The sequence below is a fragment of the Macaca nemestrina genome, chromosome 11, assembly GCF_043159975.1.
Source record: "Macaca nemestrina isolate mMacNem1 chromosome 11, mMacNem.hap1, whole genome shotgun sequence".
NCBI classification, from domain to species: domain Eukaryota; kingdom Metazoa; phylum Chordata; class Mammalia; order Primates; family Cercopithecidae; genus Macaca; species Macaca nemestrina.
This window is the reverse complement of record NC_092135.1, coordinates 45,908,734-45,934,770: the sequence shown is the minus strand read 5'-3', so window position 1 is coordinate 45,934,770 and position 26,037 is coordinate 45,908,734. Positions and strand designations below refer to the sequence as shown.

At 35.0% G+C, this 26,037-nt stretch overlaps 2 protein-coding genes across 25 annotated transcripts in view; one reads left to right on the top strand and one right to left on the bottom strand.

Moving 5' to 3' along the window:
• Positions 1 to 22,759, bottom strand: part of LOC105492700 (methyl-CpG binding domain protein 5) — a 512,463-nt gene extending 489,704 nt beyond the window's left edge. For 14 of the 18 annotated variants that reach the window (XR_011610253.1, XR_011610254.1, XM_024796289.2 and 11 more), the window contains exon 1: positions 22,038 to 22,175. The gene's annotated coding sequence lies outside the window, so the exon portion shown is untranslated. Of the gene's footprint in view, positions 1 to 22,037; positions 22,176 to 22,679 lie in introns of those variants that run through there. The other 4 variants (XM_071073813.1, XM_071073815.1, XM_071073816.1 and 1 more) reach the window with 3 other exon arrangements.
• Positions 22,073 to 26,037, top strand: part of LOC105492698 (origin recognition complex subunit 4) — an 88,021-nt gene continuing 84,056 nt past the window's right edge. For 2 of the 7 annotated variants that reach the window (XM_071073833.1, XM_011759933.3), the window contains exon 1: positions 22,941 to 23,093. The gene's annotated coding sequence lies outside the window, so the exon portion shown is untranslated. Of the gene's footprint in view, positions 22,096 to 22,188; positions 22,269 to 22,940; positions 23,094 to 23,150; positions 23,174 to 26,037 lie in introns of those variants that run through there. The other 5 variants (XM_011759939.3, XM_011759938.3, XM_011759937.3 and 2 more) reach the window with 4 other exon arrangements.

Below are 26,037 nucleotides of genomic sequence, written 5' to 3'. Positions count from 1 at the left end.
AAAAACGGTAAAGGCTACATTGCCTCAGAAGGCCCTAAATCCCAGGTAAAAATAAACCTGACCAGCTACCAGATCGATCCCTTTATTTGTAAATTTCTTTCAGCAACACTAGTTAGGTACCTTTTCCCCTTTTTCAGATGTACAGGCAGTCACTCTGCAGTCTTTACACAATTACCAAATGTGAATAAGGAAACTATTAATATCATAATTTTCTTTATAAGAGATTTGAGGTTTGTAATTTTTCTTATTTACTTTATTTGCACCTTTTTTTGTCCTCCTTCATCTTCCTAAATTTGTAGTTTTATTTTACTCTTCATTTAATGTAGATTATAGAGGAACTTTAAAGCTGTTTTTTAGAATAAATGTGCTGAGGCTTGATATGGTACATTTTAAAAACTGTTCTTATTTTTGAAAGCTGGTCTAAATATCTTTATGTATCCAAGGCCATTAAAAAAAAAAAAAAAAAAAAAAAAGGCTCTTTGGCCTCTTCTTTTCAGTTCCCTGGAGCTTACTCATAGCTGTGAGAAATGTTTTTTCTGTAAGTCATAAATACCTTTTCTTCCTCATAGAGGCATATGCTTCTCATCAGTCATAAAAAGGAGGATGCAACTTTAAAATGTTATATAGGCACCAAAAATAAATGGTAGGAAAAATTGCCAAGAAAGGACAGAGATGTATCATCACTGAACTCTTAATGTGAGAGTGCCTTGATCACCAGTATGTTTAGTTTTTTTTTTTAATGGTTATCATGTAGAAAAGACAGGAAGAAAAAGTATGTCTTTTCCAAATCATAGTAATATCTATCTAACACTTCTCATTATTACAGTGTTTACTATTTATATCCACATAGATTCTTATAAAAGAGAAATTCCACATCTTTTGAAAGCAAGAGTATTATATGCTAATGATGTATCTGCAACTAAAGTGCTAAGCAGAGGTTTGGTAGGCTACAAGTACTTTTGCACATATCTTTTGATGTTTTTTTCACAATTAAAAGTAAATAGTAAATAACGAAGTGGAAGACAGTCCCCTTTAGGTGGCCAGAGCTTTTCTCTCCTTATCGCTCTCTCTCAGATTAAAATAAAGGAAAGGATAAAGATGGCTTTACCTTGTTAAAAGACTATACAATGCTCTGAGAAGATTTCTGTGTATATTTCCATGTTAAGCCTTTCTTATCTAAGAAGAAAGTTTGTTCCCCTTAAAAAATTTCAAGTACACAAAAAATTAGCCGGGCGCGGTGGCGGGCGCCTGTAGTCCCAGCTACTCAGGAGGCTGAGGCAGGAGAATGGCGGGAACCCGGGAGGCGGAGCTTGCAGTGAGCCGAGATCGCGCCACTGCACTCCAGCCTGGGCAACAGCGTGAGACTCCGTCTCAAAAAAAAAAAAAAAAAAAAAAAAAAAATTTCAAGTACAAGCAAATAGGTATTAAAGGATTTTTACGTTTTTGGAGAGAGGAAAGGTGGGTGGAAAGTAGAAGAAAGGCAGTGAAGACCAAAGCAGAAACTTCTTTTGCCCCAGTAATCAATCTCTGCATCAAAACATGTCATCTTACTTGCTTTAGAATAACGAGTGTTTGTGTGTATGATGTACATGAGTATGCATAAGTGTGTATCGTGTGCACAGGTACAAGAGTGCATGCTGTTAAACTAAACGGCCTGTTGTAAACTGGTTCTCATCTTTCTCCTGAGAAAGATCATCCATGATGGCCTCGTGGTGGTTCTTCTCCAAATTCATTTCAAGGTACTTCACAACATGAAAGTCTATACAATCTGCTACTTTTAAGTATTACTTTCCTGAACTTCGAACCCTTCCTCAATTTCACCTAACCAGTCAGAAGTCCCCTCTCCTAATTCTTTCCTGGCCTGAACCAGGGTGGGGTGCTTTCATGTGTTTCTCCATAGTTTCGGTAATTGAAGCTGAGGATCCAGAAGTCACCTTCACAGAAATTCCTCATCACACCCTCCTGTTACTCCCAAAACAAGTCAGAGTCCAGATTCTGTAGTGTCGTCAATCCTCCAACACCCTGTGAACTGGTGTTTAATGATCCTTCAAGAGCAAGGTAAGAAAATGTTAACACAGGGGATCATAGCCCTAGCACAGTAATTCTCAATACTGGCTGGACTTCAATAAATAAGCTGGGCATGGTGGCATGAGCCTGTAGTCCAAGGAGGCTGAGGTGAGAGGATCCCTTAAGCCTGGAGGTCGAGGCTGTAGTGACCCATGATCGCACACAGCTGCACTCCAGCCTGGGTGACAGAGGGAGATCCTGCCTCAAAAATAAACAAACAAACAAACAAAACCCCACAAAAGCACTGGTAGATGTTATCTACCAATAAGATGTTTTTGTGGCTTATTTTGTAAAGCCATCACTTGAGGGGCTTTAAAAAACACCAGGACCTCCACCCTCAAAGATTTTGATTTAAAATTTAGGGCCTGGTCCTACATGATTTTAATGTGTGCCCACAGGGTCAAGAATCATTATTCCAGACCCAGGAGAAAAACGCATGCAAAAACAAAAACTACTGCTATAATATGTTTAACTGTTAAGGATGGGGCCAAATATAAATTAATGGATACATATATATGATAAAGATTAAATGGTGTTTATTATCAAAATTGGGAGTTTGAATAAATATAACAGAAATAATGTTGGCCATATTTTTTAAAAAGCTATCATTGTCACTTATAGCAATTATTTATTTTGCCTAATTATTATGAATTAATAATGATATAAATACCCATATATACATCAAAGTAACTTAGTTTTATTTAATTAGATCACAGAAACATGGAATTAAATAATCAAAAGGCTGGATAATCTATTCTGTCCATATAGTATACACACTCAGATTTAATGAACATGACATTATTTATAACTTTAAAGAAGATATTATCTACCAGTAGGGTGCGTTTGCAGGGTTTTTTTTTTTTTTTTTTGCGAAAGGCTGGAGTGCAGTCGCACCATTGGGGCTCACTGCAGTCTTGACCTCTCAGCCCAAGGGGTCTTCCCACCTCTTCCTCCTGGGACTACAGGCTCATGCCACCATGTCCAGCTTAGTTGTTATTTATTTAGTTACTACTTTTTAACTTTTTATTTTAGGTTCAGGAGCACATGTGCAGGTTTGTCAGGTAAACTGCATGTCACGGGAGTTTGGTACACAGATTATTTTGTCACCCAAGAAATAAGCATAGTACCCAATACATAGTTTTTTGATCCTCTCCCTCCTCCCACCCTTAATTTTTAATTTTTTTGTAGACATGGGGTCTCACTATGTTGCCCAGGCTGAATAGAGTAGGGTGCTTTGAATCAAACTAGACAATAGCATAGTATTGCAAACCACTGGATTCCCTTTTACAAAATAAGAAGCAGGGATATGTGCCCAAAGACACTTTTTCTCAAACTAAGTAACGGATATTTTGAAACATAACTGACTGGCCAGTACCCTTGTGGTTAACTGATACTCACCAGATAATGTCTTTTTTATATATAACTCCTTAAAACATAGTAACTCCTTATAAAATGTAACTCCTATTCCACATGGTGTTTTCTTATAGACTCCATAAATTAATGTTGAAGATAATGAAATTTAAGAATAAACAGTAGTAGCCCACTTAATAAAATGAATATATTCAGACAATTAGATGAAAATGCATTATCTATAGCGGAGCATTTTTTCATTAGTTTATACTTAAAATTTCAGAAATGATTTACCCTCATTTCCGCTTACTATTCAGGCAACAGTGATTTCCAACATTTTAAGCCTCAAGTTTTCTTGTGTCTCTTTTAGCCGAGGGTAGGAAGTGACTTTACAAACACTTAAGTACATCAGAAGAGCTTTCTATTTAAAGCAATTCTTCAGTGAAATCTTTTCACCATTTACTTTACAAACTTTGCATATTGTTTTTTATGTATTAAATTCCTTAAAATTTGGCACAACAATGAAGTAAAAACAGTATGTGTCCCTAGGAGACAAAACCACAAATATACACCAGAAAAATAATAAGGTTTAAAACATACAGGAGACATTGTACCCTCAACTATAAAGAATGCAAAAATATGAAATGGGATACCTAAAGAAAAAGATTTTTCTTATAAATTAAAATATGCTCACATCACCATATTATATTTTGAAGAAAGATTATCTCTATTTTTGAGATGATAGATCTAAGGTTGTAAAGCAGAATACTTGTTTTCAGCTCTCAGCTATTATTTTTGTCTGTAGTCTGCTGCACTATCTTTCTCCTTTGCCATATGCATTGTAGGTGGGATGTTTCCTGTTGTTACTATGTCTAGCTTTGCAGACTCAATTTTCAAACAGTTTATTTACTTCTCAAAGTGTGATCCTATAATTGTGTTTTGCTGTCCCCAAGTCAAAGTAAGAATTAGGATGTGTACTCAGTTTTTCTATTTAATATATTTTTTTGAAACAAAAATCAAACCCTTTGTTAACCTGGGATAATTTAAACAGTAACATCAAAAACCAAACTAAAAAAAAAATACAATGGACAGTAAGATAAAATCACCTAACTTTCTTACAAATCTTTATCCATTAGTTTAGTCAAAACCTTAAATGTGATTGATGGGATATGCTTTTTGACTTATTATAAACTCTTTTATTATCAGATACAGTGACGATTAATTCACAGTAACAGCATTTCAAACTGGTGTTACCTCAAAACCACCCCAGGAAAAAAAAAAAAGTGTCCTTAATTTCCCCAAATCCTCAAGTTTTCTTTTTCTTTTTATTTTTTGTCAGCTATGATGAGACTGTAGCTTATTAAATTCAAGGTAATTAAAGAAAACAACTTTCTTTACCAAGAAAAAAAAAAAGATATAACCCTGAAAAGTTTTTGTGGAGACGAGACTTGGGAACCATAGTACCAACACAGTTAGCTTCCAGGGACATAAGACTCCTGTTTAGAAATTTTGTAGATATATGGAACTTAGCAAAGTCCTGAAAGATTTAATAAATGCTAAAAGAAACTGAAAAGAAATTTAATGAAATTCCACTAAAATTAAAATAAGCATAAAAAAAGTTTTAAAAATGTGATTCCTCCTGTTATATAGACTACACTGAAATCCAGTGTCTGGTTGAACTTTCTAGGCATCCTGCCTGACTTTCTTCTCTTTCACATTCCTGCTTCATTTCTTATGGCAGATATTAATGCAACAGGAGGCAGGTGACCGAGGTACCAGATATATCAGTTGTTATATAACCTTGGATAAGAGACCTTTTCTGGGTCTCTTTTTCCTTATCCAAAACATTGAGAGAATGAAAAATTACATGCTTCTATTATTATCACCTAGAAAAGTTTGCCTTACAACTCAACTTGTATCTGCATTCTCTAAATAGCTGAAAGAACTGTTTGTTCTTTTGTAATGTATATCGCTCATAAATATTTCCTTAGTATTGGTCTTCAATGGAAAGCCTATAATCTCCATAGTCCTTGCCTGTCTTATTCATAGGTGAATACCTGGCATACAGCAAGTACTTAATATTTTTAGAATGAGTAACTGAATTAATGAACGTTTATGCCTCTCTACATCACTATGAAAAACCTGAGTTTGCTTCTCAAGTCCTAGGACTTTCTGTAAATACGTTTTTCCTAACTGTATTTATAATGTGAATACATTGCACATTCTATGTGTTTTCTCTTTGAGAAAAATTTCTGCTTATGAAAGTATTACTATTCTCTTGAATCAGGATTTGATGTCTCTTAGCAGTTGATGTTAACCTTAATTGTCTAAGATGTCTATAACTGTCTCATTTAAAGATAATAATATTTTTCACAAGGCATAACTTTAAAAAAGCATATTTAAATATAATTTGATTTTTTTTAGCAGAAATTTAAAGTAGCTTAATTACATCAGGATTTACAAAATAATATGAGTTTTCAAACTGGGTTACTGGGTGATGATTAGGTTTCCTGATTCTATGCAGAATGAATATATGAAAATACCACAAAAGATTTTAGAACATTTTGTAGAACTTGTTTGTAACATTTAAGCATTATTTCGTATGAAAAATACCAGGGATATTGTGTACCAGAATCCAGTCTATACTTGGTTATTTGAAAAAAACAAATTATCTTTGTTTAGTTTTCTAGAATAAAAGTGGCCTTTATGTGAAAATCTCCATTAAGTGTTTGCAATTTTTAGAGTAGTATACTAAGTGTTAAGTGTGGTTATTCTGGAAGAGAAAATTCATTCGGCCTTTACATAAAAACCCCTACGTCTTAAGCAATTATGAGCATAAATTATAAATTTGAAATTAGACACTTTTTGTTATCTATGCAACCATTCATAATTATCTTTAAAAAGTGCTTCTGAATGCTTTGATTGCCAATATTTATTATTTTCTGGGTCCCCCAACCAAACTGTTCATCACTTTCTTAAACTTATGAATTATAGACACTGTAATATTTAAGAAAAAATAAAAACCTATTTAAAATGTTCTTTAATATGTAAATTAAAATATAGATACTGTTCACCTTATAAATCTACTGCTGTTCAAAACCTTACTGCTCACTAATTTATTCCCTGAAACTTGGAATCACATAATAGAAATGAAACATTAAGAATGACAGTTAAGTTTCTAGGATGGCTCACAAGAGCACACTAAGCCCATATATAGTACTAGAGTACTGACTATGAGAAATAGCAGTTTTTGACCTAGTTCATCAAAGATGGAGAAAAAGCCAGTTGACGGCTATAAAAGATATTTAGCCCTTAAAAGTCCTAAGGGATAGCTAGCCCAATACTTTAATTGTCTACACCCATTTAAATCAAACTTTTCAAGTAATCTTTGAGTGAACCAACCTTAAGTAACAGGATATATCTAAAGCAGACACAAGTTAATACAATTTTTAAAGACTAGAATAACCTATCTTTACATTTACTTTGCCAACTAATGGTTTTACTGTTTGAATTCTCAATAAGGAGAATGCCAGCTAATAGTTTTGTTGTTTGAATTCTCAATAAGGAGAACAGATAGCTTGGCTCAACACATTGGCACATGGAATATGTTGGGTTCTAATTTTAGTCTTTCCACTGACTTTCTTATTGCTATACTTTAAAAGGTCTTAAACATTCTGTATGTCTGTTTCCTTATGAGAAACAACAAAGATATTTTTCCCACTATCTCCCTCAACAAGAAGTTAAAAAATAATGTAAAGAATCTGGCAAATGTAAAAAGACACATAAAAGTCTGGTATACTTTTCAAAGAACTATAAATAGAATTTGTTTTATTGTACCAAATGAAATATTACCAAGTTAAAGCTTTACCATAATAGTCATTATTTTCTGTAGTACAACTAATATAAAGACAACACAGATAATCACTATAACAGTTAACACTTTTGTGTCACTTAGCATGTACCAGGCATTTTTAAAACATTGTATACATCTAAAGCATTGTTTATATCTAAAATCACTAAATAACCCTAAGGTGGACACAACTGACTAGGCCCATTTTACTAATGAACAGACTGAGGCACAGAATATCCCATAGCTAGTTAAGTGGTAGAGCAGGGATTTGAATCCAGACAGTCTGGCTCTAGGGTCCATGCTCTTAACATTTTTGCAATATTGCCCACCTAATGTGAGGAAACAAAGACAAGAAAAGAAAATATATTCACATATTTGTTCACTTAGCAACAATCACGAAAACCAATGCTGTAAGTTATGAGTTGAATATTTACATTAACCAAGTTGGGGAGCATTTATTCAAATTTCTCTACCATCTGAGTTTCACATTTACAGATGTCCACTTTGTTGGCAAAGTGCAGAACAGACCCACAATGAAGTATATCAGGTCCTCAGAAAAATGTAGGAGTTCAAGAAAGCTTTAAAATAGCTTTAAGATTAACAGATAATTTTATTGCTAAGAAGAAAAAAAGAAAAAATTCTTAATGCATAATATAAAGATTCTAAAACAGTTATTAATAGTAATATAATTTTATTTTCATTTTTGCCTTGTACTATTACTAATAGTGCACGCTGTTTATTCAATGAAGACTTGTACATATCTTCTCTCAACAATTTATTACATCTTTGTGATATTTTGTTCTTAATAAAGGTAACTTAATCCTTTTTTTTTTTTTCATTTTTTTTCATCTACTATGGTAGTAGATGCTATTAGTAATAGGAGAGAAGGAAAATGAAAAAATTTAGTAAATGTCCACAACATGCTAGGACTTCATACTCTATCCTTCAGAGTCATGACAACTCTGAGATATGCATTCTTATTTTACTGATGAAGAAACTAAAGTTCAGAACCTTAACAGTTCATTAAAGGTTCTATATTGTAGTATTCAGTCTATGCAGCCAGTGTTCAAACCCAGGAAGGTCTCTGAAAGCTCTACAGGTTGTCGCCTATTAATAAAAAGGGTATAATGTTTATCATTGGTCATCTGTGAGTAACGGTAATTAGAAGAGTGTAAAAACATATTGATAAGCTCAGCACTTAACTTTAAAAATAATTTTCATGACCTTTCTTTCTCAAAGCCGTTAAGGATGCAACAAAAGAAAATGATGTTCGTCTCACTTTTGTATTCTACACGTAAGTTTTTGGATAGGTGTTTACAAGCAGTGAAATATGAAGAAACACTTCCTTAAGTATGTTCCTCAGAATGTTTGTTACAATGATAAAATAAGATAATGTCTATAAAATGTTTAGTGCAATGAGCGGTGCAAAGTTAAGTACTCAATAAATGTTAGTGACCATTATTAGAAGTTCAGAAGAATTACATATTAAGACCCCTTGAAAAAATACTGCGGTAAAAATCTTTATCCAGCATTCATTAATCATAATCATGGTTTTAAAACCTTATTTGATAAAGCAGCCTTTTGGGTTTTTTCAGGCGCAAAGATAATCATGCCTACTAAGTTATCACAGAACTAGAGGACCTTGGAATATACTTTGCTAAATGACAGTAGAAAGCTGTAAAATAGAAGAAATGTATCAATCCCTAAAAAATGCACAAGTGAAACTTCATTTCTATTTAAGAGGTACACTGACCTCTTAGAATTATTAGCTAAATTTAGTAAACTGTCTTTTCAAATATTCTTTTGTTTTGAGACAGGGTCTTACTGTGTCACCCAGGCTGGAGTGCAGTGGCATGATCACGGCTCCCTGCAGCCTTGACCTCTCAGGCTTAAGTGATCCTCCTACCTCGGCCTCCTAAGGACCTGGGACTACCGGCACTTGCCCCATGCCTGGCTGATTTCTTGCATTTTTTGCAGAGATGAGGTTTTACCATGGTGCCCAGGCTGTCAAACATTCTAATAAGCTTTCCAAACATTGTTGGTCTATTAATTAAAATTAGTCTGCTAGCTATTGCACGGAAAATGAATCAATGCTGGTATTGTCTCAATTAGAATGTTTTAAATATAAGTAAACAAATAAATAAGCTCCAAATTCTATAGTTCTTATTTTTAGATGCCAATCTGCTATAAAAGTATGGTCTGCTGTACCTGAGAATGCGAGAAAATTAAGTTCAAGATCACCTGATGAAGTACATTCATCAATTTTCAACTTCATGCATTGGCAGAATTCATCAACTAACTGTTACATGATACGCTGTTTATTTAAAGAAGACTTGTACATATCTTCCTTTTCTCTTACAATTTATTACATCTTTGTGACATTTTCTTCTTAATACAAGTGGCTTAACCAATTATTTTTTTATAATGCTCTTAATATTTTGGACATTTCTTGAATCTTCAGTTATTAAATAGATTGTTAATTACTTAATACAGACAGAAACTAGTGTCCAAAAAGGCTTAAAACTTAAGATCAACATGAAATGAAGATAATTTATTGACAGTGTTATAAGTTAAAAGAAAAATAAGAATTAAAAAATTAAATTTCTTCAACTTCCTCTTTAAAGTATCACTCCAAGTGATACACACTAAGATATTCAAAGCTAACATTATGGCCTAAAATACTTAGTACAACTGAGCAATTTATAATCACTTCTAATAGTATGAAATCACTCTAAACATAATCAAAATAAAGTTGGCATCTGTATTGCTGACATTTGGTAGCTCTGCATTTCTTACCAGTATATAAATTTTTAAATGTTTATATTCTAACAACTGACATGAATATGTGCTAGATTCATAACAAATTATGAATGTGATACTTCTACTCTCCTTCCACCTTGGTTTGCTCGACATTATCACACTGTTCTATAAGGAGGTGCCAGCTGAGGATCTTCTAAGCTGTCCAGCTGAATGTGTCCCTCACCATCATTTGTTAGGATCTCTTACATCAGTCTAATGCACTTGAAGTAAGGCTTTTTTCTTCATTATTCACAGCTTAGTCAATCATACCTAGGGCATTCTCTTTTGAATACATATAGACATAATTTTTAATCTCCTTCCTTTTCTTTTCTGACTTCTACCTGGTTATATTTATGACACTACGTTGACTGGTTTCCAGTGTCATTTCTGTTAAACGGATTTCTTATGAGATCTGACACTGTAACCATGATTCTATGGGAAAAAGCATTATTGGTTTTAAACTGAAATAAAAATGAACTTCTATAATACAAACCTTTTATAACTAATAGTAGGTTTTTCTTGTTAAACCTAAGGAACATTAGTCTAAGTTTAAATATTAACCCTAAGGATAAAGAAAAGCTTGGCCTACACAAAGTTCTGCGGTTTGGCTCCTATCTAACTCCCTAGCATCATCACTTACCATGCAACCTCTTGCTCTAGAATTCTGCCACACTGACCTTTGTTTAATATTTGTTACTATGCTCCCTCCCACCTTAGAACCTCTGTATATGCTACTCCTTCTTCCCAGAAAACTCTTTTCTTCATCTTGATCAAATTAACTTACTTGAGATCTCAGCTAAATAAACACTTCCTCCAAAAAAAAAAAAATTCCTCTTGATCCCACTGAGTAAATTCTCCTAAAAGCCCTCATATTAAATATTATGTACCTCTTTACAACAATTGAAACGGTTCCCACTTTGCATTTATTTGTATGATTATTTCACTAATATCCTTTTCTATCTTTAGATATAAGTTCCGGGAGATCAAGACCTATGTCTATTTTCGCTCACTATCCCACTGAGCACATAATAGTAACAACATATGTTTGTCAAAGAAAGACTCTGGCAAACCCTTTGTGAAAAAGAGATAAACACTGAGTCAACAATAACTACCGTTTAAAGAAATTCACTATGACTTTTCAGCTAAAAAAAAATACAGAGCCATATTAGAAAGAGCTCTTTAAACTTTCAGAAGAAATAAAAAAGTTCAATTTCTGGGTGTAAGTGAAGACTAGATGGTAATTTACATCATAAGGGTACCTGGAAATAAAGTAGACGCAAACAAAACTTATAAAGAAAATGGAGAAAACATAAGCTGTATCCTCTGTTACTTTTAGCATTTATATATGATTTATAGTTGTAACTGTGTACTATTTACTATTGATCCTAGGGATCAACCTGGGTAAAAATTTTATTTATGAAAGAAAAAAGAACCACAGTTAGTATTCTTCCATGTTTGCTGCCTTAACTACAGTGTTTTCATTTCCAACTCATATTCAGAAAACACTTACTTCAGACTCAAATGGACTTTCCAGTCATAACTGCGAAGACCTATTCATTTCCTTATTTTTTGTGCAAATGATTTTCCCCCTTTCTCTACTTCTTTCTTTGCAAAACTACATTCAGGGAAATAAAAGTTTAGAACCATAAAAGTAAAGGTACTGTATATTTCTAAGCATTTCCCTAATTTACCAGGCTACTCTGAATTTTAATCCCAGCTTTCAAACTAGTAAAAATAAGCTTCCCAATCCTCTCATCCCATTGGAAGCTTTGTCTTTACCTGAATTACCCTCTTCTGTGACAAACTAGTATCTAAACTCCACCTAAACCCTGATTAACTCAGGTCCTCCCCAAAAGCACACTGTGATTAACTCTACAGAATTCTAATTGCTTTTTTTTTACAAGGCATATTTACATACTCAGTTTAATGTTATTTTACAAAGGTTCTTAAAGTGTTTTTCAAGTACAGGTTTCAGTCACTTAAAAAAAAGTACTTAGTCTTCAAACCTTCTGTTTTATTTTTGTCCTCTATTCAAACCAGTACCTGATTATAGAAAACATTACAAAAATAGTACATGATTATACTATCTGTATTTTGAGTGAACATATAATAATTTGGATCACTGATTAAAATAATAAAGTTCATTTTATTCCCATATATTGTATCTTATCTCAGATTGAAATTGTCTACCACTTCATAACTGACATCCTTTATCACCAGCAGCCCAGTCTATATTTTTTCCAGGACAGTGAGAAGTACATTTTTCGGTAAGAAGCAAAATATTTAAAAACTACATTATATCCATTGTTCCTTCCTCAATTGACTAGGCTTTTCACCCTGTTAGATAAGATTAGATAAGTCTGACAGACTTTATTCTCTATCAAGCAATGATGACTGTTAGCCAATACTACATTCTCTTCAAGATATTCTAGGGATATATTCATGTCACTATTTAGACTAGATCTGCAATTTTCCTGGGTCATTTTTTGTTTGTTTGTTTGTTTGTTTGTTTTTGAGACGGAGTCTCGCTCTGTCGCCCAGGCTGGAATGCAGTGGCGCGATCTCGGCTCACTGCAAGCTCCGCCTCCTGGGTTTACGCCATTCTCCTGCCTCAGCCTCCTGAGTAGCTGGGACTACAGGCGCCCGCCACCGCGCCCAGCTAATTTTTTGTATTTTTAGTAGAGACGGGGTTTCACCGTGGTCTCGATCTCCTGACCTTGTGATCCGCCCGCCTCGGCCTCCCAAAGTGCTGGGATTACAGGCGTGAGCCACCGCGCCCGGCCCCTGGGTCATTTTTTATTTCTTTAATACATAAGTATATTTTCTCATCACAAAATCATTACATGAATATAAGCTTATTGCTACAAATAAATCCAAGTAATGCTAAAGATTACATAAAAAGAATTCTTCAACCTTCCCACATCCCACATATATACTTTCTGTATACAAAGCATGTAATTTGATACCTATCTTCCAGATCTTTTCTTAATGTACTGAAGTATTTTTATATGGCATATACTGTATGTCTTTATGGTATAGATAGTATAAAAAACATTGTATGGATGTAAACGTATACATTCGTAAACATTACATACTTATTACTCTGTACATTTTTTACATAAATGAAATCATAGTGTGTATATTATTTTGTGATGTGCTTTTCAACCTAGCTTATCTTAGAGATCTTTCCATGGATTTAAACTATAAAACTAAATTTTGCATGGTTGTTTTTCGTTCTTATCTTCAGATACACTTGATAGTATTTCCCAACTTTTTTTTTTCTTTTGAGACAGAGTCTTACTCTGTTACCCAGGCTGAAGTGCAGTGGCATGATCTCTGCACTCAGGAGGCAACCTCTGCCTCAGCCTCCCGAGTAGCTGGGATTACAGGCATGTGCCATCACGCCTGGCTAACTTTTTTATTTTTAATAGAGATGGGGTTTTACCATGTCGGTCAGGCTGGTCGCGAACTCCTGATCTCAAGCAATCCACCTACCTCGGCCTCCCAAAATGCTGGAGTTACAGGCGTGAGCCACCATACCCAACCCCTAACATTTTATATTACTTAAAATAGTTTATTTTAATATCTCCATCATAGTATTTCTTAATTAAAAGCATTTTACCAGCAATTCATTCGATTTAATATGATTTTTCATCTTTCCTAAATGATCTGTTGCTTATACCTCTTATAAACTTGGATGTCAACAAAAAATACATGTACATACATAAAGAATGTATAGATTTAGTCATTCAAGGTCTAAAATTAATAAAAACTAAAATTTGGTTTTGTAAAAAAATAAACCAATGTAATATAGCAAATTTGCCTACTAATTAGAAAAGTTAAACACACATAAAATTCAAGTCCTTTTTCTGACTGGCCCAGGTAAACTGCACAAAAACAGAACCTGTTGAAGAAATGGTTTTAAATAATTCCTAATAATTTTTAAAAATAAAAAAATCCTTCTAAAACAATTTACCAAAATACTTAAAACAATAACAGCAGCAGCCCAGAAAAGCTATATAATGTTAAATTAAAATCTGTGTTATGTGGGAGTAGACTCCTTTCATACGTATAAGAACACCTGACTAATGTGACTGTTAGATTTATTTTCTAGTGGGCAACATATTGCTATATTTTTCAAGCTGGGAAGAAAATTTGAATAAATTGAACAGCAAAGTAACACCTTCTACAGAATTTATTAATTTCAAAACAACTAAGGTGGACCATTTAAATAATACATGCAATAATATATGCTGTTAGGTTTTATTATAAAAAGTGTTAAAGGAAAAGACTATATTACTTCTAGTAAAAAAAAAAAACAGCTTAATTTTACACTTCTATGAAAGAATTAAATTTTTAAAAAAGTATTTTTAAGGAGTGGTATGATTTAGGAAAGCTTATGGCTAATCAACATCACTGTCATCACTATTAGTGATATTTGTAGCTAGTAAGAGCTTTCTGATACATAGTAAACTGAACACTGTAGCTTTAATTGAAGTTTGAATGTTATAAACAGTTAGATGTCTGGCTCTGGCCTGCATTCTAATACCATCAGCAGAACAGAGATGGGAAGCATAAACAAACCTTTTAACTAGATTACATTGTCTAAAATGGCCAAGAAATCCTTCAGCACAAACTCCAGTGTGACAAATATAGAAGGAAAATGATTTTGGAATAACACTAAAAAAATAGCCTCTGAATATTAGAGGAGCATGTATTTGATTTCCTAAATATTTTTATGTTATTTAATACTCATTAATGATACTTTATAACTTTTCAAATAAGAATCCTTTATATCTTACACAGCGAACTCTTTTTAGGTCAGTATATCCCAAGTAACAAAGCTATTTAAAAATCAATATTTGCTTTTATTGAATGTGGAATATTTCCCTCCCCCAACAACAGTAAATGTACTTATACAGTCTAAATTATTATTTTTAGATCCTAATAATATTAAGAATGTATGTATTAAGTTAGTTGATGGCCAACAGATTAGTAGATACTTCTGGACTCATGGCGTATAAAAAACAGCAGTTGTGAATACAAGGATAACCTTAAATATAATTTAGCACACAGTCAATCTTAAAAAACACTTTGGGATTACCTCTAACTTCTGAGATACAGACATTAAAATTTTTTTAAAAAAAGCTACACATGAACTTAAGTTTTAACATTAGCACCACACAGAAAATTTTCCTCCCATTGCTAGAATCTTGATTGGTTAGCAAAAGAATTCAGTGAAGCATGTGTGTACACAAACTTTTCACCATTTCAAGGTTGGTGACTGATTTACATAACTCATATTAGTCCTTTAAAACAATGTGTTCTAATAATCTACTCAATGACACTGAATTTAATTACAAATTCTCTAATAAAAGGTTATATAGGTCAACTGAAATAAGGACGCAAATCAAAATCTGTCATATCCAACTTTGAATAAATTATACCTTAATGTAAGTTAAGCCTGGATCTCACTTTGTCTCTTTGAAGAGTTACAGTGAGTTATAGTGAGTCATTCCAGCTTCTGACATCTTACATGACATAGAAATACTTCAAACAGAAATACTCTAAGTGTGTAAGACTTAGAATATTTACTTTTAACTGAATTATCTTTGGGTTGTTTAAAGAAATTACTTAAGATCATACTACTGATTATTCAGATTATTCTTATAAGGAAAAAAACATTTGCAATAAACTTTTCTTTCTAATGTGTAACAGATGATAAAGAATATTTCTTTAGCATTTAAAAATATTTCCAAACTCTGCAGGTCATTATGTACTGGCATAATATTTGTAGGATGATAGAGTCAATACAAGCTGATATCCCTTATTCAAAAGGTTTTGTGGACCAGAAGTATTCAGAATTTTGGATTTTTACAGATTTGGGAATATTTGCATTATATATCTGTTGAACATCCCCAACCTCAAAATCCAAAATCCAAAATGCTTCACTGAGCATTTTCTTTGAGCATCATGTCAGTGCTGAAAAAATTTCAGATTTTGAAGCATTTTGACTTTTGGAATTCTGGATTAGAGATACTCAACCTGTATAAATTTATAATATGAACATATATTTACTTAGAGACACAAAAGTTACTTAAGTAATAAAAATACGAAAAAAAAATTTTTTTTTTCTCTTAAAAGTAAAGGACGTAAAACTCAACTATCCAAAGAGAGCTGTATCATAAAGTATTTTAATTCAGTAGCTTTTTTTAAGTACAAATATGAAATAATTTAGGCACCTAGAGAACCCAACAAGTTGATCATTCTTATACTATTTCTGACTTTAATACTAAAAAGAGTACATTAAACTTAATCCTATAAATGTAATGTAGTAATTATGAAAATGTATGATAGAGTCCAGAAGATAATGTGTATACATACACCAAAGCACAAGATAATACAAACTTCCCATTTTTTATGGGCTTTTACACCATCAACACATTTATATTAAAAATTTTATAGTAAATATTCATTGGATCAGAAATTGTTACAACCCTTTAACTTCATATAAGAAAATATTTAATGTAACTCCATGCAAGTTATAGGAAGTTTAATAGAGAGAAGGATTGAACTGAACTTTTTTTTACTGTTTATTTTTATGTTTATTTATTTATTTAAAGACAGGGTCTCACTCTGTTGCTCAGCATAGAGTCCAGTGGCATGATCATGGCTCACTGCGGCCTCAACCTGAGTTCAGGGGATCCTCTCACCTCAGCCTCCTGAGTAGCTGGGACTACAGTCTGCACCACACCAAGCTCAGCTACTATTTTGATTTTGTAGAGATCAGGTCTCACTATATTGCACAGGCTTATCCTGAACTACTAGCCTCAAGTGATAAATCCTCCTACCTCACCTCCCAATTGTTGGAATTACAGGCTTGAGCTATTCCACCTGACCTTATTTTTTATTTTTAGAGACAAGGTCCCGCTCTGTGGCCTAGGTTGGATTGCAGTGATGTGAACATAGTTCACTGCAGCCTCAAAATCCAGGGCTCAAATAATCCTCCCGCCTCAGCCTCGGAGTAGCTGGGATTACACTACAAGTGTTGAGTCACCATGAGCAGCTACCAGATGTCATTTTTGCCAAACAAAGAAAAGACTGACATTACGTATATTTTAAATTGTACAATGGTCTGTATCTACATTCCTTATAGAAGACTGGGGTTTTTTTTTCTGTTTTTCTATTCTTGCCATACATTTTTGCCATACAAAGAAAAGACTGACATTATGTATATTTTAAATTGTACAATGGTCTATATCTGCATTTCTTATAAAAGACTGGGTTTTTTTTCTTTGTTTTTCTATCCTTGTAAACGTTCAGAAATTTTCCATTTGTCTGTCAAGCTATCAGAGCCATAATTTACCATCGCTTATCAGTGTACAGATTGATAAAAACTCTACTGTGACTGTGTTTTGAATTAGAAAGTGTAATAAATGTAATGTGAATTGAATTTATCACAGTGCTGGGTACTTATAATAAATGGTAACTACGATTATTACTAAAACAGAAATTTAAAAATGAATGTGACAAGATACTGCACCAGCAGAGGCATCCCCACCTTCTTTTTAACTGCTAATCAATACTTTTGTAAAAGGTATACTTTAACAAGGACAAATTGAATCCAGTACTTTTTCTAATACACTTTTCGATTACACATGAAAGCCATGACAGGCACTGAGATAAGATTCTTTGTTTTTGAAACATCCATCTACAAAGAAAATTCTAATTCATTTTACTAAAGCTATAGAAACTATACCACTTAATAAAGAGTAAAAATTACAACTGATTTAGAACTAGAATTGGGAAGTTTCTTATGAGGACTTTGCAATGATATTTCTACTACATACTAAAAGTTCCAAAACTCCTAAATAGTGCACACTAATTACTGCAGAATAATTAAATCACGCTGTTAGATTTGCTAAAATATGGTAGAAAATATCTGAAAACTCAAAATGAAAATGTACAATGTCTTCCAATGAATCATGAATGATAATCTGTTATATGAGGTAAAAAAGAAAAAAGTTACTTTTGAAAAAAAGATTTAAGTTTAGAGAGTTTGGGGTGTTTTTTCCGGAAAAATTTAATGAGATAATTTAATGAACATTGTTGGTCATCTTAAAAGAATTACGGTTAGCAATAAAAATCCAGCAAAGGCAGCCACATAAGACTATTTTCATCGTCTAAAATGTGTTAACTATTTACAGAATATAAATCCCTAGAATACAGTATTAAGTGGAAAATTTTTCTTTATATATTTGTATTTTAATAAAATAACAGCAATATTCTTCTTAGACATGCATTTTTCCACCTAACAGTATCCGTTTAGTTAATATAAAATTTATTTAGGTAGAAACACCAAAACAAAGATATGACCAATACACTTGTGGAATACAATTAAGGTAGCTCTTCACATTAAACTGCAGGGACCATCTTTGTTTTTCAGATGCCTAGCACAGTGCCTGGCAGACAGCAGATGATCAAAAGATGTTTAATGAATCGCTAAATACAATCTGTTTTGCACATACAGTCAAAATCCAGACAAGTTTGCAAAGGTACATAACTTGGATATAGGCTTTCTGGCTGACTTCATGGGGGTCCCACTGATGACTAGGAGTATATCTTCATATCCATAGAAAACTGGAAAGTTGATAATTGTCTGGGTAAGGACCAAAAAAACAAAGTCAGGGAAACATGTCACCTAAGTAGCACTTGTTTTATAGAGCTGGTAAAAGCGGCCTAATCATTCCAACAACCTATTGTGCCGGTCAATGAAACAAAATTTAAGTGCATCCTGAACAATTTTTACAAGCATATTTTTAACTGGAATGTGTTGGATCATTGTTGCTTATTCATAATAAATCACTTTTGCCAATTTTTTTCTGGTATAAGAAGGGAATATGTCTTGTTACTATGAGTACCATATAGCTAATAGTATTTACTTTGGCTGTTAATTAGATAAAATGAGAGCCACAGTAGGGATAAAGAAAAAACGTTCATGGTAGTGAAAATTGTGGCAAGGGAGGACAAGAAAAGGAGAGGAAACGAATTCCACATATGGAAGTAAAGAAATTCAAATATGCCTAACTCTAAAACTAACACGGATTATGACAAGCTACCAGTAGGACCTACTGTGTACCAGATATTGTGCTGAGAGTAGAAGGATGTGTTAACAAAATAAAAATGTTTGTTATTAGGCAGTACATAGGGCAAGACTCACAAGTAAGCATTTATAATAGAATATGCATTCCATTTATTCTTATAAGTATGGGTCCTTAATACAACAGTAAGTATATTTACTGATTAATTGTAAGTGCAGGAGGAAAATAAGTATTAGAGAAAGCTGAAATTATCTTCAAAATAGTAATAACCTACAATAAGTACAATTAGTACTTCTTTAAAAAATTAACAAATTACTGAATTTAAGTAGACAAAATAATAGCTTTAAAGCTATTCACCTTAATATTCGTACAATAATATGCCCCCATATGAAATCCTCAAGTGGTATACCCAGAACTGGACATAATAGTTTCATTTCTGACAAAGGAAATGAGGTAGTGCAGCATAGTGAGCATCAGGAGACCTGAGTTCTCTGCTCCCTTCTCTGCCACTTACAGGCCTTGGAACCTCAGGCAAGTTCGAGTTCTCAGAACTTCGGCAATATATAGAGTTGGATAAAGTGACCTCCAAGATATCACCCAGTTGAACAATTACAATCCTAAAGAATCAACAGTTCTTAATACTTAACAAGGTTTTCTAAACATAAATCATTATCCAACTCAGATAAAGTCTGGAATCTTCTAACCAAAAGGATCATGGGGGTGAGGGTGAGGGGTGTGATAAAAAATGTTTTAAAAAAAAAGAGAAACAAAATAAGGAAAGACATTAAACTCAAGACTAAATTTTCACTCAGCTGCCTACTGGGCAACTACCACCCCAATTACCTACATAATTCGCTTACTTAAAATTAATTTCTTCAGTAAGTTCTACTGTCTCTCTCTTACCTTTAAGGTTGCTGAGGTTTTAAGGTGAGAACAAGAAACCTTACAAGGACTTGGAATTGCAGTATTGATGTTGGGAGAAAAACTTGAACTTGACACAGATTTCTGCTTAAGCACACTAATTACATCTCAGAGAAAGGTAAAAAATTGTTCAAATTTATAACAGAAGGGAAATAAGATCATATTGTTTACTGCTATAAAGCTTTTTTATTTCGGTATGTAAATGTCTACTTTTGCACACAGTTGATAATTAAAATTTTACAGAACAAGTTTCTACATATGCAATGCTTTACTGTCACTAAAATATGAGTATATTATGTTTTAACTTTAACCATCAAGCAAATAAAAAATTAGAAGTATTACCATGTCTTTATAATATTTATGCCAAATATACTTCTAGATTTGTATTTCTTCAATCCTTTCTAGTTGATCAAATTGCTGTTTTCATATTGCCAGTCTGATCACAAAATTGCTGCTTTACAGAAGAATATTTTTTGCTGACATAAATTATGGGATCAGAGATACCAATGCAGTTACAAAAAAAAAAAAAAAAGGGTGTGAGGGAGAGAGAGTGAGAGCGACAGAGTGTGTGTATATGCATGTGTGCATCCATCTTCAAGGAGAGAATAAAGAAATGTATATATGAAACAAAATAACACTTTCCAATATAAGCCCTAGTAAAAGGCCTACATCAGAAACATACTTTCTAGCATTTGTGAAATAAAATACAACACTGGATTTTAAAGCTATGCACTAAGAACATACTATAGAAAAATGAATAGTGATTTTTATCAATACTGTTATTCCATAAACTTAAATCTGGATTTACCTTTCAATTTATAGCTAACCGAAATTAATATACTAACTATAAGTTCATGATTGCTTTGACTCATCAAAACATATTTTAGAAATTTGTGTCCTTTTACATATAGTGAGCAATTTGGTTCAGAACCCGAAGAGAAATTGAGATGAAAAGCTCATCTCAATTTTCAACAGTAAATAAATAATTCAGCTAAAACTGAAAGTGGTACCAATCCAGCAAACTATTGATGGAGAGGTTTGGCCTTCCATGCAGCCAGAACAACATAAAGTTTTCAATGGGGACTACTTGTTCAGACAAGTTACAAAGATTACAAAAATACCCAGATTAATTATAAAATACCTAATATTCTCATCATATGGAAAATAAGTATCAGGAACATATGTGGGAACAGACAATACTAGTGGCATTTAAACTTTAAGCGTTTTAGAGCTTTGGACTTTATATACTGATATATGAAACAGACATTTAACAAAAAAAAAAAAAAAAAAGCAATAATGCAAGTCAAAACCTAACCAAAGGCCTCTACCAACTAAAAATTTGAAATTTTCCATGGAAGTCAGACAAAACGAAAAAATGGAAAATGAAACCCCTAAAGCAAAAACCAATCAAGTCTTCCAACACTAAAGTCAATATCCAAATCTCATACAGGACCAAAAAGGGGAAAACACTCAGGTCTACAAATGGATAAGCAGTTCCAATACAATCCAGATCCCGACATTTTCCCACTCAGAAACAAATGCAGTGAAGCTTTTCCTGGGGAAAAAGAGCTCTCCAATGAATTTTTTTTAAGTGACATCTAGAAAGTGTGCCTCTTTCTGTCTCTTTCCCTGGCGCCTCATTGGAGGAAGGAGGGGGTTGTTTTTGTATTCTCCCCCACTGGAGCAAGACACAATCAGATGTTAGCTGGAGGAGAGAAACCACTTTTGACAACAGCAAATAAAAATAAAAGTGCCCTTCCTCCCCTGACAGGATGGGCAACCCATCTCACACACACCTCCCTACTCCAACCCCTCCTTCACCCCCCCCCCCCAGCACCACCCCCTCCTCACCCCGGAGCTCCACTGCGTATGTGGTTTGGTGCTACTGTTGCCCCGGAGTGAAAGTCAGAGCCAGAGGAAGGCAATGAAGCCCCCACAGACACACTTACCTTTCCTGCCCCCCACTTTTGAGTGCCTTCCCTGGAGCTGTGGAGGATGACACAAAGGGTAATAAAGGGGGGGAGTGGAGGAGGAGGAGGCGAAGGAGGAGGAGGAGAGCTGGGGAAGTGGCTGCTCCTGGGTGTAGTGAGATGTCTCCAGCCAGGGCCAAGCAGCAGCAGTAGCAGCAGCAGCAGTAGCAGCAGCAGCAGCAGCAACAGCAGCAGCAGCAGCAGCAAAGGGTCTGTGTTGCTAAGAGGCTTTTGGTTTCTTTCTCTCCTCCTCTCACGGCCAAAGAGGAGGAGGGTGGAGGGGGCTCGGGAGGGAGGCGAGTTGGAGGGGTGAGGGGGTAGGAGTCGTGGATGGGGGTTTTCGAAGAAGAAGAAACTCCTTCTCCTCCTCTCTCAGGCTCAATCCCCCTCTCAGGGCTCAGGGCTGGAGGGTGGGGGAAGGAACTCAGCCGCCTTCCCCCCACCCCCCTCAATTCAAGGTTGAAGTGGGATAGAATTAGTGTCCTGTCCCTTTAAAAATAGAAATAAAAGGTGCCCCCCCTCTGCCACTGCCTCTCTCTTCATCATCAGCTGCTGCTGCTGCTGGGGTCTCTCTGCTTGGGGGGGAGGGGGGTTCGGGTAGAAGAGACGGGAGGCACTCACTGCGCATGTCCCTCTCTGACGGGTGGCTGGTTGGTTGAAGGCAGGAGGAGGGGGAGGGGAGGAAATGAGCTATTTTCCCAGAAGGCGCAGAGGCGCTCGCGACCCGGAAGACATTGTAGCAAGGGGTACAGGGGCGGGGGCGGGGAAGAGGAGGAAGTCGCTACGCTTTTAACACCCCCAGCTCCCTCCTCCTTCCTAAGGGAAAGTGGAGGAACGGAAGTGGGCGTGGACGGAGACGAAAGGGGGTCACGTGTTTGGGCGGGAGAGGGGCGGGGTGGGAGAGGTGGTGCGTGCGCGGGGCATGCTGGGAGTGGTTGTGTACCGTCGCCAACAGCAGGTGAAGCCTAGCAGAGGACGCGTCCAACCGATCCTGTGAAGCAATTCCTGCAGGCGTTGGTACCCCCCTTTGCCCTGGTAAAGGCAGGCTTTTATGCGGGAGGTAATGGTGGGGTAAACTTGCTGCAAACGAAGGCCAGGGGCGTCAGTGGCGAAAGGTGAATCGAAAGGGGGAGGATGGAAGGCTGTGGAGACTGGAAATTGGGAAGGGGGCAGGCTTGTATAGGCCGGGAAGGCCAGGACCAGGCGAGCTCTGTCATTTGGCACCCCCATGAGCCTGCCGACGAATCCTTGACACGTGCAGGGAGTCCTGAGACTAGCTTTGCATCGGGGTGGTAAGTGAGGAGCGTGACGGTCCGAGAAGGGAACTGTGAAGGCTCAGCAGCTGATCCTCATGACTGCAGAACGGGAGACCTGTATCTAGGGACAGAGACAAGTCCTCTGTATGCATTTTGACCAGATGCATCAGACGCGTTGCTTATATTGGATATTGCGCTCTTCATGCCTTACCTCTTAACCCTCCCTGGTATTCTGGAGTGGCTTTGGGGAAGGAGCAGGCAGGGAAGTCTTGAGTGGAGCTTCCCTCCGTGTCTTGCATTGTTGCTACAACACAAAGCCTTTGCTTTCTCTCGGAGAGGGATGTGGGATTGTGTAGTCCTTAATGTTGAGTTTTACGATTGATGAAGAGAAAGGACGTGATCAAAGTTTCCCCTTGTAGTGTAGATGATGAGTTTTAAAAGGACTGTTTCGTCTTCTATGGTTACTATTCTTAGTTTTTGAGCCTTTGGTTTCCCAAATGCCAGCTGTTTTTGATGAAAATAATGAATTTCTATCATAAAATTAGAATTCAAATATTTAAGAAAGAATTTATACATTTACATTAGTAAAGCTTTTATAGTGAAATAGTACTGGTTCTTTTTCACATTGTTTTCATACAATCAATATAAACCATTACAGTCTCAGTTGTTTTGTAAAGGTATTTTGAAGGAATATCATCTTTGTACGTTTTTCAAAAACCAAGAATCTAAAATCCTTCATATTTATTATGTTGGTATTTAATTCTGTTGGGTAGGTTCTTTTTCTTTTTTTCTTTTTTTCTTTTTCCTTTTTTTTTTTTTTTGAGACAGAGTCTTGCTGTCTCCCAGTGAGTGCAGTGGCGCGATCTGGGCTCACTGCAACTTTGTCTCCTGGATTCAAGCAATTCTCCTGCCTCAGCCTCCCGAGTAGCTGAGACTACAGGCATGTGCCACCACGCCCGGCTAATTTTTTTGTGTTTTTAGTAGAGACGGGGGTTTCACCATGTTGGTCAGGCTGGTCTCGAACTCCTGACCTCAAGTGATCTACCCACCTCGGCCTCCCAAAGTGTTGGGATTACAGGCGTGAGCCACCGCGCCCGGCCGGTGTAGTTTCTTTAGGGGTACACTATCAGTTAAAGTTACTAATTTTCCACATCTTACTTTCTGTAAGTTTGGATAGTGGACCCCATTTGTGCACCATTGCTTAGCCCTTACTATCTTTTGTACTGCGTACGGTAATCATGTCTGATGGAATCAAAAGTAGACTCCTGTGCTTTAAAATTTTCTTTATAGTGTAACCAATTGTCTGCCACTTTGTAATGAAAAAAAAAAATACAGCAAGGCAATTAATGTGCCTTAGATACAATTTTAAATCTTTTGTGTCTTTTTCCATATATTTAGTATTTAAGCATGCAAACATCGATACATAGTATAATGAATAGCTATAAAGTGTGAACTCTATGTAACCGCTACCACAGTCAAGAATTAAAATGTTTGTGGCCCCTGAGAAGCTGCCCTCTATATTCTATTCCTGTTCATCCCCTTCCTCAGTTCTTTCAGAGGTTAACACTATCCTGATTTTTATGGCAATTATTTACTGCTTTCTTTCTTAGGATTTCTTAACCACCTATGTCAGCATTCCTAAGCAATTTAGATTCGTTTTGCCTGTTTCTTAATTGTAAGTGAATTATATATTACATATCATTATGTATCTTTTTCTCTCATACAGCTAAGATTTAACTCTATTAGTACATTTAGCTCTAGTTCTTATATTGGATTATAGTAATCTATAGTATAAAAAGTATAGTGTAAAAAGTCTTAATGGAAATGAGCCACAGTTTAGTCTAATATTAATAAACTTTTTGATTGTTTCGTTTTTAGCAGTTATGAACAATACTATTATGAATGTTCTTGTACATGTATTCTTATGTACATTACCATGGATTTTTGTAGAGTACGTATGTTTATCTTCAAATTCACACCAGTTTATACCCTGACAACAGTATATGGTAGATCCCTTTACTTTTACTGTCTCACCAAGAGTTATTTTTCCGTTTTCCCAAATTGAGGAATGTGGCTTTATCTTACTGTTTTAATTTACTCTGCCCAGGATACTAAAGAGTTTGAACACTTTTTCAAAAACTTACCGGCCATTTGGATTTCCTCTTTCTAGAATTGTCTTTTTAATTCTTAAATCTTTTGTGCATTGTCTTTTTAAATCTTTTGTGGAGGTTTGTTTTTTTGTTTGTTTATTTGTTTGGTGTTTTAATTGGGTTGTCTGTTTTACTCAGGGATTTCTAGCAGTATGGCCAGTATCTTCTCTGTGCTTGGAGCATTACTCTCTTCTGGGATGGCAACTTTATCTTCATGTAGGTCTTATATGCTATCATTGTTCTTTGAATTTTATATGTAGTTTAAATTCCAGGTAACAAGTTCTATGCTTGTGCTGTTCATTATAGTAGCTACAAGCTGCGTGTGGCTTTTGAGCACTTGAAATGTGGCTAGTGTGACTGAGGAACTGAATTTTTAGTTTTGTTTAGTGTTCAATTAAGTTTAAAAACTGACACTTGATTCAGTTACTGTGAAACCTTTATGTTTGGAACAACTCAGATACATAAACCTTTCTTAACCTCAAATTATTAAATTATTATTTTTGATTTTTGAAGATTCCGCCTCTCCCCGCTCCCCGCCACGAAATGGAGTCTCACTCTGTTGCCCAGGCTGGA